Below are 18631 nucleotides of genomic sequence, written 5' to 3' on the forward strand. Positions count from 1 at the left end.
ACAACGGGTGGCAATGGCCACAGGGATTAGCATGGCCATGGGTAGTGAATGGGTGGGAAAATAACCAAACAACACCTACAATCTTTGTGTCCCTCCTCATGCCATTTCCCCCCATTTGTACTCTAATGCAATAGTTTTGGTTTATAGGTGACCCTGCCGCCTAATACGATAAACTAACAAGGTATTGTTACTGGGACCGTTTTTAAGTGTAAGCTTAAATTCTCTTTCAGTGTTTGTAGTATGTATAAGAATTGAGAAATCGATTACAAGATAGAGGGTCTGTAGTCCAGGCATGCACTTGCAAAATACGAAGTGTACAAATATGACATGTTTCAGAAATAACACCATAAAGCAGTTACAACACATGCTTGAGAGTGGAATACTAAGGCTGTCAGAGGAGTGCTTCCTAGCTTCGAACACAGGACACACTTGGAGCTGAGAGCACGGAGTCAAGGAATCTTTTCTGGCTTCAGCTAATCCTGATATTTCAGTGGACTTTTCTCGAAGCCTTTACGTCATCAAAGTCAAAACACCCCTGATGTATTTGGAAGATTAATTACTCAGGCGTAGGGGGTGTGGAACTCTGAGATAAACCAATGAGTGCTTGCTTCCTGGGTCTCTTTTCAGTTTCAGTGCCCGCCTCGAGGGGTAACAGGAAGCATTGACCATATATATAGACCATCCCTTGCCTTTGGTATTATTTAATCAAGGGCAGCATTGCCACTGTCATCTACCAGTGAATTCCACTCAAAATTCTGTAAATGAAGAAGGAAGGTTGGAGAGCAGTTTAACAATCATACTCTAAGAGCCAAAAAGTGAAGCGTTTTAGAAGATATGGGGTATGGCAAATTGTCAGTGTAGATGCTAGACTGCCTGGGCTGCAAGGATCAACCTTTGCCTGTCAGTTTCTCTAAAACAGGGGTCACCAACCTTGACGTTGGCAGGAGCTACTTGTAGTTAATGGCCAATAGGCGGGAGCTACTGGCGAGAGTTACTGGGGTGCTGATGTCCATGAGTAGCAGAATTTGGACCAAGACGTTTTTGCGCGGCTCATTTGCTCTTTATATAAAGGAATACCATATGTATTTACCATATCAATAAGTTAATACCTTCCAAGGCATATTTATTTCATTATGTTTTATTAGAAGCTGCCTTCTAAAAATTGTCAAGCATATCAGAATGCAGGAAACCAATCGCGACATTCAGTGCCAAGACAGACAGTGGATGCTATCCACCAGTGCTTGGTAATTCGGTGTGTAGCTTGAAACAGCAACAGCACTCAGATGCTGTCAGACGGGATCAAAGTTTTGATTACAGGAAGTTCATCTGAAAAAGGCAGATTCACAAAGATAGGCAATCACATTGGCTGATGGTGCAGATACCTTTCTTGTCCTAGTGTTTGCACCTAACTGCACACATGTCAGGCATGAATTCAGGCCTTTTTCTAAATTCCTTATAACAGATTGAGCCATGGGAGTCACTGCACCCTTCACACTTGCACCATCTATAAAGTACATTTGTTTTTCATCACATAATTAGCAACTTGGAAGGGTGCCTCTAACAACAGCATTTGCTTTGCAACGTTTAGTTCACTTAATTTTTAGAATCGCTGAAAAATGATTTTCACAGTATGTGTGCATTATTGCAAACGTTACTATTTTTTCACACTGTAAATTGGACACCCTAGATTAAAGATGCACATTTTCTTTTAACACTGGAAGAAAACAAAATTGGATTTCCTACTCTGGATGGAAATGGTACATCATTTGCTGTTTGTTGAATGGTGCGCCTGCATCCAGGATTTCAACAAGGTCAGGGTTCGAAATTGAGGGCAGCTGGGAGCTATTTAGCTCCTGCTTCTAGCATAGTAGAACCTACTTAGCTTGAAACCAACAGCTACCAGGAGATACCTTTGGCTGCTAGGGCCCACTGGGGCCTTCCAAACATGTAAATGTGGCATTACCTTTGATCATTTGAGAGTGTTAATAAAGAAGAATTAGAGCACATTTAATACACTTTTCAATACAATGGTTCATACAAAATGAACAAAAAGTTAAAGGGGCATCTCTGGTAGCGTCTTTTTGCCCTGTGGTAGTTCCTGCCTACAGGTTGATGCCTGACACTCAAGATCTGGTTTTAGATCCTGCTCATCGAATCTCAGTTTCGAACCCTGAATGGTAGTTTATTTGTTTCTTTTGGGGCTGCATGTGCAAAAACAATCTGGAGCTTTTCAATGTGGTATACGGTTTTAAAACAAAAAACAGCATGTACCACGTGCTGCTTTGTCCAAAAAAAATCCACTGCCAATTTAGCATATCCCCAATTCATGGAACTTGCTCACATGAAGGCCACAGAATGCAGCCAAGGAAAAGTTAAACAAAGCCTACTTTGTTGTTTGCCATTAAACGTTTTAAGTCAAAAAAATTAGCAAGATTGAAAAAAATTAACGTTTTATGCAAAGAAAGTGTAAATCAATGGGCTAAAAGAATATTCAGTTTTATAATGATGACCTGAGACATGTACGAATCATAACAACGCAACCAGACAACATATGAATCATTATATTAACATTTTGAGCAAAGAGAGTATGGTTGTAATGAGAGCCAACTTATTCATAATGGATGACGACTTGGCGCCCGGCTCTCCTTTATAAAGGAGGCCGTATCACAGAGCAGCTCACGGGAAAAAGGCCCAGGGACATCAGACACCAAAATTAATGCACAGTGCTCATTTTGGGGTGTGATGCAAAGAGCTACTGTGAAGCCTCAGATCTACTGGTTGGAGACCCTGGGTCTAGAAGATGCAGTTATGCTTTCAATATTCCTGCAGCCAAACTATCATGTAACATTTGAAGGGCCCAGCCACCAAAGGAGTGGGATTAAACATACACACTCAGCTTTGGTTACTACACCCAAATAAACTAAAATCCTGAGGCTTTTTTCTTTCCAAAGCTTCCCATTAATTGTAGCTGCCTCTACTCCCTTCTTTTGAAATCCACGAGAAGAGGGTTGGTGGGACTAGTCTGTAAAGGCATAGTAGATTACAGGCCTAGCTGGTTCTAAGTAGATGCAAGACTGGAAATCAAAACATCTGGCATTGCACAGCAGGAGGTGTTCTAGGCCATGCGTGCCTTAGCAATACTCTTAGAGTACCAGGTCACCAGGATATCAGTGTCCAGGGCAAGCCCATCCTGAAAAATGTATATACAGTCACTAAGCTGCCTCTCCCATTTTTCCTTTGGTAGGGGCTTCAGAGGCAAAACGCTTGACAGCACATGAAAACTCAACGAAGAACATAAAAAACAACAAAAAAGGGATTTTAGCAAAGTAAATACCAACCACTACCTTCCAGCACAGCTTCGAAAAAGCAAAAGCCAGGAACCGGGATTATGTTATGTCATCTTGGCTTGTACCATGCACTGCTGCCACTTGCATGGTCTCTTGGTGCTCTGACAGATCTGCAAAGGAAGGAGTCTTGGGGGGGGGGGTTTGTTAGTGGGATTGAGAGGGAGAAGAGCAAGAGAGCTTTGATGTGCTGTTGGCAGCTTCAGTTTGGAGAAACTGGTAAGTGAGCTTTGATGCTTTTTTGATTGGCAGTCGTCATGTGGTGCTGAGGTATGATTATGCATGGGTGCCTTGTGTTTACTTGTGTTTGGTTTCATGTCAGGTGGTGTGAAGTGTGTGCAGTTTGTGGTGCGGTAGAGGAAGGGTTGTGTTTAGTTTAGAGCTTGAGGGTGAGTATGCAGAGTATTGAGTTTGTAGTATGGTTAGTTAAGTGAAACACATTTCCTAGCCCCAAAAAGTTCATCCAGGTGTGTGACATCTCCTGCCCCCAGAAATTCGTCTGATTGTGACACATTCCCTACCCCAATACTCCATCTAAATGTAATACATTTCCGACCCCCAAACGGCCTCCTATGGGGACATATTTCCTACCCCCAACTATCCATCTAAGCACAACACATTTTCTACCCCAGAACCTAAGTGCGACACGTTTCCCACCCCCAAAGACCGTCCAAGTGTAACACACTTCCTACTCCCAGCAACCCATCTAGGGTGACACATTCCTACCCAAAATATAGTTAAGTGCAACATGTTTCCTATCCCTGTCGATCCATCCAAGTGTGACACATTTCTCCGCCGAAAGAAGAAAAAAACATCTAGGTGCGACACATTTCCTACCCCCAAAATCCATTGAAGTGTAACACATTTCCAACTCCCAACAATCCATCTAAGGGTGACTGACACATTTCCTACTCCCATAATACTGACAAGTGTGACGCATTTCCTAACCACAAAACAATCCATCAAGTGCTGAACAGAGACAACTTCCAACAGATCCATCGGACCATCTAGGGGCCGAAGCAGGCAGTCCGCACTGCCACAACATGATGGTGGCAGTTCGGAAGTGGATGGGCCCTCCATTGAGCACAGTAATGGCAGCGCTCACCACCCATGCCTCCCCACCCCAGTTGCAGCTGTAGGGTGCATCATTGGTTCTCCATGGGTGAACGGGAGAAAACAGGGAGTGGGACTGCCTATAAGGGAGCTGCCCCTTGCCTCTGACCCCCAGCTGACTGGCTGTCTGGGCAAAGCTGCACTGAGAGAGCTGCTCAAGAGAGTTCTTCTGGTCACTTGACCAAGAATAAAGCAATTCGGGCAGGAAGGGGCTAGCAGCAGGTGTGTGGAGGGGGTCATTGTGCCAAGGGGATGGCAAGGGTGGGAAAGGAAGAAGGGCGGCAAAAGGGGGATGGGACAGGGTGTGTGAATGGGCAGGTTCTACCCATGGCAGGGGAACGGCTTACATATTCAGTTCCATTTAAAGGGCTAGCCTGGATGTCCCTTTCCCGAATATGACTCACTCTTTCATGGCAAAGATTGTGATGTGGAAAATGGATGAAGTGGTAATGTGCAGAACCGCTACCAGCACTGCACAACCACACTCATTCCTCTGCTCTTAATAATGCCTAAATCCGCTCTGAGCATTCTTCTTACTTATATCCGAGTAACCAATGGCTTGTTACTTGATAATACCAAGAGTCACTCAAGCTCTGCTATGGATACCACCAACAGAATGTTCCTTCTGATATCAGCACGGCCTCACTGAGAGTGCTGCTCTTAATATCCATAGACACTCAAAGCACTGATCCTGGAATGACCGAAACAAAATTTGATTTTGGATATTGGTAATATTCTGAATCACTCAGTTCCAATGCTGGCATTAGACAGATGAGCAAAAAATAAATGAATCGAATGTCACCCACTGGAATGTCCTATTCGTTATGAAGAATTAACTCAAGCATTCCACGCCATCATATTTTGTGTTTTAAGCATGCATGATTTGCGCCTTCCCTCTCAGAAAGTAGGAACCGCCTGTACGACACCTTGAATACAGGCCTTTGCCTCTACAATCTGCGTCTCTGAGAACACCCTTCCTCAAAATGTAAGATATTGAGTCTGATAATGTGTTCATCCTCTCTGCTAGCATGCCCATTCCTGTCCAGGTCTCTTCCACGTGAAACTGTGCAGAAGCACATCGAGGGGCTATATGGAGTGCAGCACTACGTCCAAATATTCAACAAACCTAATGTGGCTACATTGTTCAGGTTACTTTTTATGCAGCTATTCAAGATATGTTCAATTTCTTTCAAGGCCGAAACATGTCTGGGGTTGCTTGTGTTTCCGTGGAGAGGGGACCTGGCCTGGCAGTTCGGGCAGGGCTGCTCCCATTGGTGGCAGTACCTGACTGATTTGTATATGGCTGGACCCCTTTTGCAATGGCGCAGATGGGCCAAAACAGTGGCGTGGAAGGTTTCCCAGAGCTTTGCCAGTGGTTCATATTGATTCAAAACCTTCCACCCATCACTTTGTTGCTTTCAATTTGTTTCATTGGCCTGTGTGTCTCTCCTTTGGAATTCTCAAAACTGACAGTTGATGGCTGGAAGCTCTTGAATTAATCATAACATCAGGCATTGTTATGAGCAACTCTAAAGGCCACTGTTATTCACCCTGCCATCCCATTACAAAAGAGGGAAGACCTAATGCAAATCAAGCTTGGTCCCATCCCGAAAGGGTCAGCAGAGGCCACATATCTGGGTATCATCCCTTCTGCACAAGACCAGCAAGAACTCCCGACATGCTTTAGCATCATCGGGCATAATCCGTTAGGCATAGCTTGGGTCTCTATGCACAGCAGGCTCAGGACACCCACCTGGGCATAACTGTCCCATTTGAGATGACCTTTGCAGAACAGAGGTTTGAAGCCTTGAAGGTTTTGAATTAATCCTAAACCCTGGCATTGCTCGAAACCGTTGTTTTTCAGCATGGCATTCCATTACAAATGGGATGGGGAAAAACCAATATCAAATCAGACTCGGTCCAAGCCCAAAAGGGGCATTCGAGCCTTAACAACTAGGTCACATCCTTCTACATAAGACCACAAGCAACCCCATTCCCAGACACATTTCAGCCTCACTGGGCATCATCAGTGAGATATGATCTGATATGATATGATAGTTTATTTATATAGCGCCTATTCACAATGGCCCTCATTACAACACCGGCGCGAAACCATGGCGCTATTAGCACCATGGTTGGCGCCGGTGTTGTAACGGGTCCGCCATGGTTCTATGGGGAATTATCACCTCGTTCCAAGGTTGGCGGGGCAGTAATTCCCATTGAACGATGGCCCTTCCCCATTCCCATTTTCGCCCCATAGGGCTCTATGGTAAATTGCGGTACCGTACTTAGCACCAAGGTCCCTTTGCGGGTCCCTACTTTAACGGCTGGTGTAGACCAGCCGTTAAGGTCGGGTCCCGCAAAGGGACCTCGTAGTAAGGCGCTAAGTGTTTAACAGCGCCGCAGCCTTTTACGGCGCCGTTAAACACTTAGCGCCAGGGTCGTAATGAGGCCCAATGTGTTTCAAAGCGTTTCAAGGCAAGGGAGGGAACAAGGGAAAATACAATGACATTCTTGCAGGCCATGAACAGTAAGGATGTGAAATTAACTATCCCACTCAGCCTGACGACATTTCAGGTAGTGCAAGAGCTAAGACATAGGCCCTCATTACGACCCTGGCGGAGGTCCATGGTGCAATTTGCACCATGGACCATGGCGCAGAGCTGCCAACACCGCCATGGGGGTTGGCGGACTTACCGCCCCATTCCGAGGTTGGCGGGGCGGTAAGTCCCCAATCCCCATTTACCCTTCCCCATTCCCATTTTTGCCCCATAGGGCATAATGGGAGTGGGGAAGGCGTTAATTACGCCACCGTAAATTACGGTGGCGTAATTAACAACAAGTCCCGTAGCGTCATGGATTTTTCCGCCTGCAAAAAGCAGGCGTAAAAATCTCCATGGCGCTACGGAATGTCGTAGTCTGGCGGAGAGGTACGCCATGCATTACGCTGGCGTAAACCCCTCTCCGCCAGGGTCGTAATGAGGGCCATAGACCTTGGCACTGGGGACTCTGGACCCAGGTCTGAGCAAAGCAGTCGCGCTCGGGCTGACGTTTGCAAAAGTGAAGCTTGGTGTCTGGAATTAATCATAACGATTTGCATTGCTCAGCTCACCGGAAAGGGGAAAGACCATATGATCCCACAAAAGGGACAGTTCAGCCTCCCCAGTCTGTCCTTTAGAATGGCAGGGAATTGCACCAGGAAGAGCACTGGATGTACAGCAATGGTCCACAGGCAAAATCAATTCGAAAAACACACGTGTTGCTAGATTGAGGATTCCTTTGTAAATTGGCCTTGCACAATAACAACGAGTAGATATGTAATTTAATAACGTGTGAAATTATTAGAAATGCGAGGACACGAATCGCTCAGAAGCCGAATTGTCTCTGTTTGTGGTTATCTTTTTTTTTGTATCTTCAGCTGCATGGTGCTGTAATTGGCAGCAGAAGACACGTAATGAGTTTAACTCCTCATAATTAATGCTATGCCAATTTGTTCCGTGCTTTTGAGGCCAGCCAAGAATTTGAAATTGGACAGAGCTGCAAGTGTTCTCAGGTTCGGAACTGCCAGCGTGGCCCCCCTGGCAGCACATTTCACGCTTTCTATACGGCTCGTTTCCCGTCACAGTCATGAAGCCGAATGATGCGCAATCATACTTCAAAACAAGGTTGGGTCTCATTGAACCCAGGACCCATTTATACAGATGAACTTACTAAACTAACCCAAACAAACAGGGTATACACATAACTACAACAACGTGCTTGCCATTCCGCCCACAGAAAAGAGCAACACAAGCGAACCACATAATGTTCTGTGCACTGATTCTAAGCTACAATTTCTTAATAGAATACGTTTTTTATGACAATGGTGATTTTTGACGATCTGAATAGAAAGTGTTTGAAAAAAATAAAACAGCGACTTCCATTACCTTTTACGTAAGAATATTATTAAGAGCATGTGTCAGAACAAGAATGATGATAAAGGTTATTGTGGGAGGCCCCATAGGAGTTTATTGAAAGATGTAAAATGGTGCAGTTGACTGACAACACTTCAGGATAATTTTTTTGTTAACAGGACAAAACCTATAAATAAAAAAGGAATTAGGATTGAGCCTGTTTTACCACAAAACGTGTTTACGAATGAGGTAAAAAGACTGATGTTGGTTGTGCTTTGGACTGTGGTCCTGGTCTAAAATAGCTCCATCCGGTCCCTTCCTAGGGGTTCACGCCAGATTTCTCTCACTACTAAGCACTGTTATTGCTATTATCCAATGTAATGGTACTCAGCATATCGACCTTAGAAGGACCACAGCCTTTAGTGTGCCCTGCTGGGATTCAAATTTGCCAAGTGCAAGCTGGCCCCACATCAGAGGGAAGTGCTTAACCCATGAACTATCTTGTAGCCTTCAACCATAAGAAGAGACGAACATTGCCTATTTTTGAAGCACCCATTGGCCAGATTTTTTACACTACTTTGGTCCACTTTGAGGACTCTCATTGTCACTAGAATATGCAACTACGAAATCGATGTTTGAGCAACAGAGGCTAAGGGCCTGATTTACAGAATTCTTTGCACGCTGAAATGTGACTTTGCGTACTTCTCAGTGTGCAAAACTCCTTTCACCAATTCATGGAACAGACTTTGCAAGTATTTCTGGGACTTTGTGGGGACTTAGCACAGGTCCGTTACACCTTTGCATGCATTCGGGCGCTCTGTGCAAGACTCCACGCAAAGTATGGGATGGACCCACACAAGGAAATAAATAAGGGGAGGAATATCCATATTCCTCATTCACTACGCAGAATGAGGAAGAACAAGGAGATACATGGGCCTTGTCAAGGGATGGGCTACGCAAAGGAATCGCATGCCCAGCAATGTGCAAACCCAAGCATATTCATAGATCTATCCACGCAATCACGTCGGGTGAGGAAGCATGCAAAGCTTGCGATCCTACAGCCACATGAAAGGACCTGCAAAGTCCTAATCGCATAGGGAGCAACACACAAAGGTAAGGTGCAGTCAGGAATTTAGGGATGATGCTGGCACACAGTTGAGGTACTGCTTGAAGTTAATGGTGCACGTATGCAGATTGGTGGGGTGCAGCGATCATTTTTGGCGGTTCACTTGCAGATTTACTGGGGGCCGACCTGAGTTACGTGACATGTGACACATTTTATCGGGGTGCAGGTAGGAGTTACTGGGGACCATACGCATTGCCACTGTAGGGCTGACTTAATTTTTTTTTTTATTTTTTTTTTTATTTGTATTTAATCACTACGGATTTTTACAAAGAAAGAAGGAACAAGTAGTTGCTATTGAAGGAAGTTTCAAGGACAATGTCTAATGTTCCAAGAAAATAGATGTTTCACCATGTCGATGATGGATGAAGAAGGGTCGTCCGAGATGGTTCGATGGGAACGGCGAAGTCTCACCAAACGGCACCGTGAAGGCGAGTTCTAAGGTTTTGGCGATTTCGCCAGTTTAGACCCGTCTGTAGGAGGTAGGTGGGCGGGGATTAAGGTTCGGAACTTCTTAAGGAGGTGTCGAGTTGATGATGTGTTGCATGATATTAACCGTCGCTAGAGCCCAATCAGGTTTGTCGCCTGCAATCAGCTTGTTCCAACAGTTTCCCTCGTCTAACGATACAAAGTCAGAGATGATGCTCTTCAGGTAAATGGCATGGATGTCACGTGTCTTTGGGCAGTTCAAGAGGAGGTGGCGAATTGTCTCTTTTTCTGTAGTCGATTTGCAATGCCGGCAACAATTAGTTTCTGATAGCCCTCTGGTTGCCAAGATTTCGTTTGTTGCCAGAAGATTCAAACGTATTTTCAAAAAGTATAGACTCGCTCGTCTGCTTGGAAAGAGTTTGAGATAAGTTTGCAGTGAGTCCAGCTTGTTGAAAAAAGGGGGAAGTTGGCTGGTGAGCTTATATTTGTTAGCGGTTTCTATTGTTTGTATCCAGTCCCACTCTTTTATTTTTTTCAAGGTTTTGGTAGGGTTGGTTATCAGTTCTTCTTTGCTACTTTCAGCCAGATATAGAAGATTGTGCATATTTGATTCCCATTTCTGGAGTGAGTTGCACGATTTTAATTCAAGTTCCTGGTTTATCAGTTGATAAGCGTGGGGCGACCCAGGCAATATACATTTCCTGTATAGTTGGACTCTGTTCAGTGCGACGGAGGTTCCCAGAGATAGGAGGCCTAATTCTTTCCTAATCGAAGCTATTGGGGTTGATTTAGGGAGGCCAAGAATTTTCCTCCAGAACAGGGCTTCCAATTTTGGCCATAACTCTGTCGGAAGGTTAAGCATGGCGTCAGTTCCATATGTGACCGAGGGAATCACCTTCTTTTTATAGAAGTCTCTTACGGGGATTAAGGAGTAGCGACCGAATTTGAGGTCGATTGCCTTTCCCTGTGTAGATAACTTCTTGACTTTGTCAATGAGGGATTCTTGCATTGCTTTGTCCTTTAAGGATGAATCAATCGTGACTCCCAGGTATTTAAAGCTAGACACCATTTCGATTCGAGTAGAGCCAAGGTAGAGATGGAGTTTTTCTGTTTTCTTAGATGTTTTTTGGAACTTCATTATTTTAGTTTTGGACTCATTGATTTCTAAGTTGTTTTCCGTCATATACCTTTGTAGGTTGTTTAGTTGCCGTTGGAGACCTATAGGGGTATGGTCTAGTAGAATGAGGTCGTCGGCATACAGCAGGCGGCTAATCTGGGTACCTCCTAACTTTGGAGGGAACGAACGGATTTGTTTCCCAAAGTCTTGAAAGTCGCCTAGATAAGTCCAGAATAATGCAGGAGCTAGCGGGCAACCTTGCTTAACGCCTCTAGATGTTTTTATCTCTCCCGAAAGTGACCCTTGTTGGTTTAACCTCACCCTCATTGATGAACCTGAATGTAAAGCTTTGATTGGGTTCAGAATCTCGGGTGGGCATTTCCAGGTCGTTAATTTCTGCCATAGTCTAGCGCGGTCCACTTTGTCAAAGGCCTGGGTTAGGTCTACGAACGTGATGTAAAGTGCGGGTTTGCCTTCAAGAATCTTGTTTTTCAGCGTATTTAGTATCAAGATGTTGGCGTTCGTGCCCAGGTTCTTCTTAAAGCCTGTTTGGAGGTTATCATGACAGGGGGCGTTGTTGGCCCACTTAGTGAAGTGCTGTAAGAGAAGGGATCCGAATAGTTTGCCTATTGAGTCCAGGAGGGCTATAGGGCGGTAGTTGACTGGGTCGGCCCTATTGCCTTTTTTGTAAATTGGAACTATGTTCGCTTTGGTCCATGATGGAGGTATGGATCTAGATGCTACACAACGGGCAAAGATGATGCTCAGGAGCTGGGACCACGCTTCAGGATGGGTTTTTAGATCTAGGTTTGTTATCCCGTCTGGGCCAGTCGCGCGGGAAGGTTTTAGCTTCTTTATTTGTGTTTGGATTTCTTCCTGGTCAGTAATGTCTATCCATGGCGAGTTGGTTTCGATTGATTTGCCCTGAACGGGATCTGTTTCTTTGAATAGAGCTTCGAAGTGGGTCTCCCAAACTGAGGCCGCAATCCCGTTTAATTGATCGGGGAGGGTGCCTGGGGACGCTGAATGAATGAGGGCCCAAAAGTCTCTCGCGTGATTGCCGTTTATTGCCGTAAGGATGTTTTCAGCGTCTTGTTGGTATAAGTTGTGTCGATGGCCTCTCAGCCAGTTTTTGTAGGCTTTAACAGCTATAGGGACGGCTGATTGCGTTGCGGGGTCTTTGCTTTTTAGGGCCAGTCTTTTGATTCTCCTTAACTCTTTCTTTTTTTCTTGTATTAGTTTGTCAAAGGTGTGAGACCGTTGAGGAGGGTTCTGACTGGTCTTTCCACGTGGAACTCTATATACTGTCAACAGCGGAGTATAGTCAGTCGTCGACTGCTGGTTTCGTGGGGTGAGGTCTTTGTAGGCAGCAGTTAAGGAGGTTATTGCTTTTTTGGTCATTTTCAATCTTGTGCCTTGCGTTGTTAACTCGAGGCTGGTTGGCATCGAGGTGTTGTTTGGAGCTGTCGAGACCCAGGTGGTTTCTAGAAGGTTGTGATCACTCTCCTCTGTTCTTTGGACGTTGAATGATGTTATTAAATTTAGCAGCGGCCGAGAGACGAAGATATAGTCAATTGTTGATTTTGAGTTGGCTCTCTCCCAAGATGGATGTCTCTTTGGGTCGTGGAAGGTATGGTCGAGGTTTGAGAAGGCTCTGGCTTCCATTAACTTCTGCCATTTGGACGCCCTTAGGTCGGTGGAAGGGCCTTTCGGATTGCCAGCGGGGGGATTTTCCGGGTTGTGACACTTAATGTTGAGATCACCACATATAAGTATGTGGTCTACTTGATGTTTTAGAAGAATCCAATCAATGTCTTGTTCCATTTCTTTGATGAATTTAGAGGTGTTTGTCGTGGCCGGGTTCCAGTATACTGTAATGATGATCATCGGCTTTGTTTTAGTTGGAAGGAACTCTGCAGTCGGGGACCAGTTTAGCTTCATCATTAACGTATTGTCAGACTCTTTTAGTTTTTCTATGTTCGTTAGGCCTCGGCAAGATCGAATCGCTACAAGTAGGCCAGCGGTTGGTCTGCCTGTTGAGCCTTTCTTGGCCGCGACTATGTTGGTCACATACCCGTCTATAGTCGGTGGTTGAAGGAGCCAAGTCTCTTGAAGGCAGATAATATCGTATTCGTGCCAGTTTACGGAGCTCTGGGAGAATAAATGGTGAAAACCTCTGGTGTTCCATGAGCACAACTTTATACGGTCGCTCGTCAAGCTGTGCATGTCTTTGGTGGTGTCTTGGTAGGGCTTGGGTTTTGATGGCTATTTTATCCGCCGGGGCTTCAGGGCCTTAGGAAGCCATGACCATACTGTCTCGAGGGTGGAGGCTGGAGTGGGTTTGGCCACGTTAGAGTAGAGCTCATTTTGTACCGTCTTTTGGATTTTCATTGGATCGACCGTTTGTTGTTGTTTAGACTTGTCTCTTTGAGGCACATGGGGGAGCTGCGTGTTTGAAGAATGGCCGCCTAACGTGGTCGAGTGGACAATTTGTTTTATGGGTGACGTCAAATGCACTTTATGAGTGGTCAGGTTGGCAGGTTCTTCCCGTGGATGGTTCTCTCGGTCGTTTTTTGTAAGACGATGTTGGTATTGACTAGATTGCTTTGATTCAAGTTCTCTCTTAGAGGAGTTTGCAATAAGCGTCGGCGCCTCATTTTTAAGTGTTTTTATTTTCCTTGTCGATTCTCTTAGGCAGTAGCCCAGTGTTAACAAGTCTTCAGCCGCTGATCTAAGTAATTTGTTCGTAGACGAACAGGAGATGTACAGGTGGGAAATCGCCTTGTGGTGAATATGGCTTGGATCTACTATTCGAATGTCCGCAGATTTGACTGCGTGTAGTTTTGGGATATAGCTGAAGAGGTCGATGACTCCTCTTCTATTCAGAGTTACTCTGTCTCGGTTTTCTTGAGTTTGCGCTAGCTTGAGGATCCATCTAATTTGAGGTCTTTTTTGTGAAGGATCTCTGATAGTTCTGTTGTTTGTAGGAAATCTATTTATGGGTCTTTGCGGATGGTTTGGTAGTCGAACAGGATCCAGGGTAGAGCGTTTGGTGTCTTCGTGATGTTCTTTCGAGTTGCTCGGACGGGTTCCACTTTTTCTAGCTTCTCTCTGTTGATGAGAGGATCTTTTATTAGAGTTGTAGTTAGGGTAAGGAGAAGAGTGCTTTTTCATGTCTTCCTGTCTCCTGATGGCTGACTTTCTACGGTTCGCCAGGGTGAGAAATGGCGAATCGGAATCAGAGTCTTCTGGATTAAGCCTCGTGTGTTTATAAGTAGGCGACGTAGCTGGGTCTGGTATGTAGGTTTCGTTCATTGAATTGAGTGTCGACCTCTCTGTTAAGTGCTGTGTTAAGTTCATCAGGTCTTCTTGGTCTAAAGATGCCTGGGCCCCTCTTGGCGAGGGGTTGATAGGGTCGTTTTCTTCGCGTATCGGCCTTTGCTTTGCTTCGGGTTTGGATGTTGAGGGAGATTGAGTCTTTGGGAGTTTTACTGATGGTGAAAGTTTCCCTCTGGTCGGGGCCTGGAATAGAAAAACTGGTTTGAGGGTTGGAGCTGTCGTAGGTCGTGTAGTGCTCTTTGGGGGGTCTATTGTAGGTTTTTCAGTCCTCATTAGTGAGTTGGACGTGGTAGTTAGGTCGATTAATGCTGTTGTTTGAGTTGCTGTAGAATTTTGCAGGGTATGATTTGGCCGCGAGACCACTACAGTTGTGCTGTCCTTTCCTGTGACTGTGGGTGATGTCGGTGGTTGAGATCTGGAGGTGTACTCCTGCTTTTGTTTCGGGTTTAGGGCCATTATGTACCCTTCAAGGAAAGTCAGTTTGGTTGACATTGCCGCCTGGATTGAGATTTGGTCTTTCAGGGTGTCTCCAATTGTCTCGTAAAGTTTGGTAAAGGGGGCGAGGGCGATTGTCAGGGCCGACATCAGGGTACACATGTCGAGTTTTTTAGGCGGGGGATCTTTTAAAGCTGTGGAACTTTGAGAAGAAGAACGGTTTCGTGAAGGGGATAATAGGCGGGTGGGGGTGGAATCTGTATTTAGTGATCTGGTTGGGTGGTCGAGCGAGAGTCTTCTTTGAGTGTTGTAGTTGTTGAGGTTTGAGTAGAAAGAGTCTAAGGTTCTCTCAAGTGGGGGATTAGGTTTAGGCGGTTGAGAGGACGTCTTATTCCGAAGGCTGTCGATTGGAGGTTTATTTGTTCTGTTGTGGGGGTCCCATGCCTCAGGAAGGGACGTTTTCGCTGATTCGTTCTTGTTGGTTAACTCCACGACTGTAGGGATGTGGATTTCTTTAGAAATTAGATCCTGAGGTAGGGTCAATGGACTTCCACCGGTGAGGGTTACTCTTTGACAAACCGTAGAGTAGTTTAAGGATGTCTCATGAAGCTCTCTTTCTCCGGTTCCCTCGAGTCTGGGAGGGCAGATTCACTCTCGTTGCTGGGCAGTATTTTACTATCTACCCGCTCTGAGACCAGGGCGTCCGTGGTGGTGGCAGTGTTATTTGTGCGCCCAGGCGCTTTGTCAGGCATTATGTCGGGTGCGTTGTTGGGAGCTGGGCCCGTGGGCTGTGGAGCAGTTGTTAGTGCAACGGTTGCAGCTGAGAGTATGACTACACATGGCCCCTTCTCCTTGGTTTGGGGTTGCGTGGGGCTGTCTGTTCCTTTAGGATTAGACAACAAAGAGGGTTGGTGTTGCCGGCTCAGTCTACGTTGTTTAGTAGGAGGGGAGCATTCGCTGGCCGCTTCTAAGATTTCCTCGTCGGTCAATTCTTGACGTAATCCTTGGAGGACCTTTGGGTGCTTGAGAAAAAAGTCTGTTAGAAGGTTTAATGGTTGTTGGTGTTTCTTTGTTGTCTTTATAGAGGTTTTTGTTAAAGCCAATCTGCTTTTCTTATTTGTTTCACCACGGTTTGTATTGGTCGCTTGCTTCGTCGATGGGTTTGATGTTTTCTTTTTCTGTTTTTGAACTGTGTTTTTTTTTGTAGTTGAGAAGGCACTAGCAAGTCGTGACCTTTTTTTCTGGTTTAGCACTGTACCTTTGCCGTCTGAGATGGTGAGTGGTGGAGATTTCAGTTCTGCAACAAGTAGAGGCTGTGAGTTAGCCTCTTGTATTGAGGCTTGCATTGCACTTTTGTGAATCTGGGCTGTTACCGTTAGTACGGTAGGGGGTGGCGCTTGGAACTGTGCTCCCTCCTGGGAAGCCGTGTTGCGCGCTGCTTCGTGTTGCTGTAGTTCTGGAGGCGCGGTTTGGAGGCCCCCAACCATTGGGTTCGTTGCAAGCGAAGGCCCGCTCCCCTTCTGGGCAGAGGTGGCCGCTACGGACGTCTCGGCCACGGCATCCGTACCGACGCGAGCGCCCGTCAGTCCGTCCAGAGGTCTCAACGCCATCTCCCCTCCGGGTGACGGCGGAGCTCCGGTCTCGACTGAAGGAGGCTGCGGGCGGGCAGGAGTCGCAGCTGGTTCCGGGCTTTGGCTTGAAAGTGGATGGACGTCGTCGAAAAGAGGAGCCTCAGTCAACGCCTCAGAGGGCAGAGGTATGGCCTCGGGCGAGGGCAGGGGACGGCTGGAAGGTCGAACTGGTGTTCTCTTTTCTCGAGAAAGTGGGGTTGGTGTTTTAGGTAGTGCAGAGGTTATGATCGCTGCACCTTTTAGGGAACGTTGGTGTGTGGTCTTAGAGGTGGAAGAAGTGCAGGGCTAGTTCTGAGTGACAAAAAAGTCTCTGAAAACTGGTGCTGTGCTTCTTGTGGTGGCCGTTGAACTTCTCAAACAGCGGCCCAAGTCGACCTCTTGATTGACTGGTGTGGTTGGTGGAGTGGTCGTCCTTGCAGACTTAGCCGGCTTGCCTGGCATGACTGCAGGACTGCCACTCGCCGCCACTCCGCGTCCGCTCCACGGAGGCAATGAGTTTTTATAGTAAGTGGCTGGAAACACGCCTCTCAGTAGAAGCTAGCACTGAAGAAAGACTGAAGTGATGATAGCAAGCTGCAGGACTGCCACTCGCCGCCACTCCGCGCCCGCTCCGCGGCTGACTTAATTGCAGGGGGATGACCTGCTGTATTGACAGGGTGCATGATGGCAGGAATGCGGACTGTGCAAAGGATGGCATATGTGGCTAGATCTGCTTTTCGTGGGGGCGCCTAGTGGCAGTTCCGGCCGCGACTTGCACCTATGGTAAATTCCATGAATACGTGGAACGTGCATAATATGCTTTTGCATGTAAGTACATGCAAAGTGGTGTTAAGCGCAGAGTCCTTTGCAGGGTCTGTACACTTTTTCTATAATTCAGGCCCTAAATCCTTAAATGTGGCCTCCTGTGATTTCAACCTCATGAACACCAACACAAAATAACGGTACGGCAACCAAGGAAATGCAACCTGCCACGAAAACTGCCGACACTGAATGCCACATCACACACTCAGTATGTCCTCTGAGCCCCAAATGGTTATCGTGCTCAGAGGGTGTTTATAAAACAAACACAGACACAACCAATATGAAAAGACATACATGCTGAACTTACTCAGTAAACACAACCCACAAGAAATGAAATATCAAAATGCTTTGTTACAAAAGGAAATATGACAGTATTAATGCAACCCTACAAAAACGTACATTGATATTTCGAGAAAATAATGCACATCTCGGCAGGCCTGGCCTTAGGGCAGGGCTGCCTGGGCGACCGCCCAGGGTGCCTTTAGCCCCCAGACACGCAAGCTCAGGGGAGTCTTTCAAGGTCTCTTCTGAGCTGACATGGTCAGAGAAGGCGGCGCAGGCGCCCTATTGAAATTAAATGTGCCCCGTTCGGCGGGGGCACATTTTATAACAATAGGGCGCTGATACTTTCGCATTGGTGCCTATTGAAACATGTGGCAACCCCCTGGCATTACGAGTGGCATGCAGGTGAGGGCGGGAGGGCGCATTTTTGTTTTGCTGCCCGGGCCGCTGCTGCAGCTAAGGCCGGCCCTGCATCTCAGATTGATATAAGATAACTGGCAACACACAGAAAAGAAGATATAAACTGAGATCCAATAGGTACTTCAAACAGTTACTCTATCCATGTCTATTTCCAACTGCCCAAATGTGAAAAGAAAAGAAACGGGGCATGAGCAGGGGGCGGGGGGGGGGAAGAAGAGGGAGACACGGGGCATGAGCGGGGGGTGGAGGGGAAAAGAGGAGACACAGGGCATGTGCGGGGGAAGGGGGGAACAGAGGCGACACAGGGCATGAGCGGAGAGTGGGGGCAACACGCGGGAGACAAGGGGCATGAGCAGGGGGTGGGGTCAACACGAGGGAGACACGGGGCATGAGCGGGGGTGGGGGGACAGGAGGGAGACACAGGGCATGAGCAGGGGGTGGGGGGAAGAGGGAGACACGGGGCATGAGCCGGGGGTGGGGGGAACAGAGGAGACACAAGGCATGAGCGGGGGGTGGGGGCAACACGAGGGAGACATGGGGCATGAGCGGGGTTGGGGGGAACAGGGCAGACACAGGGCATGAGCGGGGGGTGGGGGGAAGAAGAGGTAGACACGGGGCATGAGCGAGGGCGGGGGGAACAGGGCAGACACAGGGCATGAGCGGGGGTGGGAGGGCAGGCGGGAGACAATGGGCATGAGCAGGGG

The sequence above is a fragment of the Ambystoma mexicanum genome, chromosome 4q (genome assembly GCF_040938575.1).
Source record: "Ambystoma mexicanum isolate Mex_15411 chromosome 4q, UKY_AmexF1_1, whole genome shotgun sequence".
Classification (NCBI taxonomy): domain Eukaryota; kingdom Metazoa; phylum Chordata; class Amphibia; order Caudata; family Ambystomatidae; genus Ambystoma; species Ambystoma mexicanum.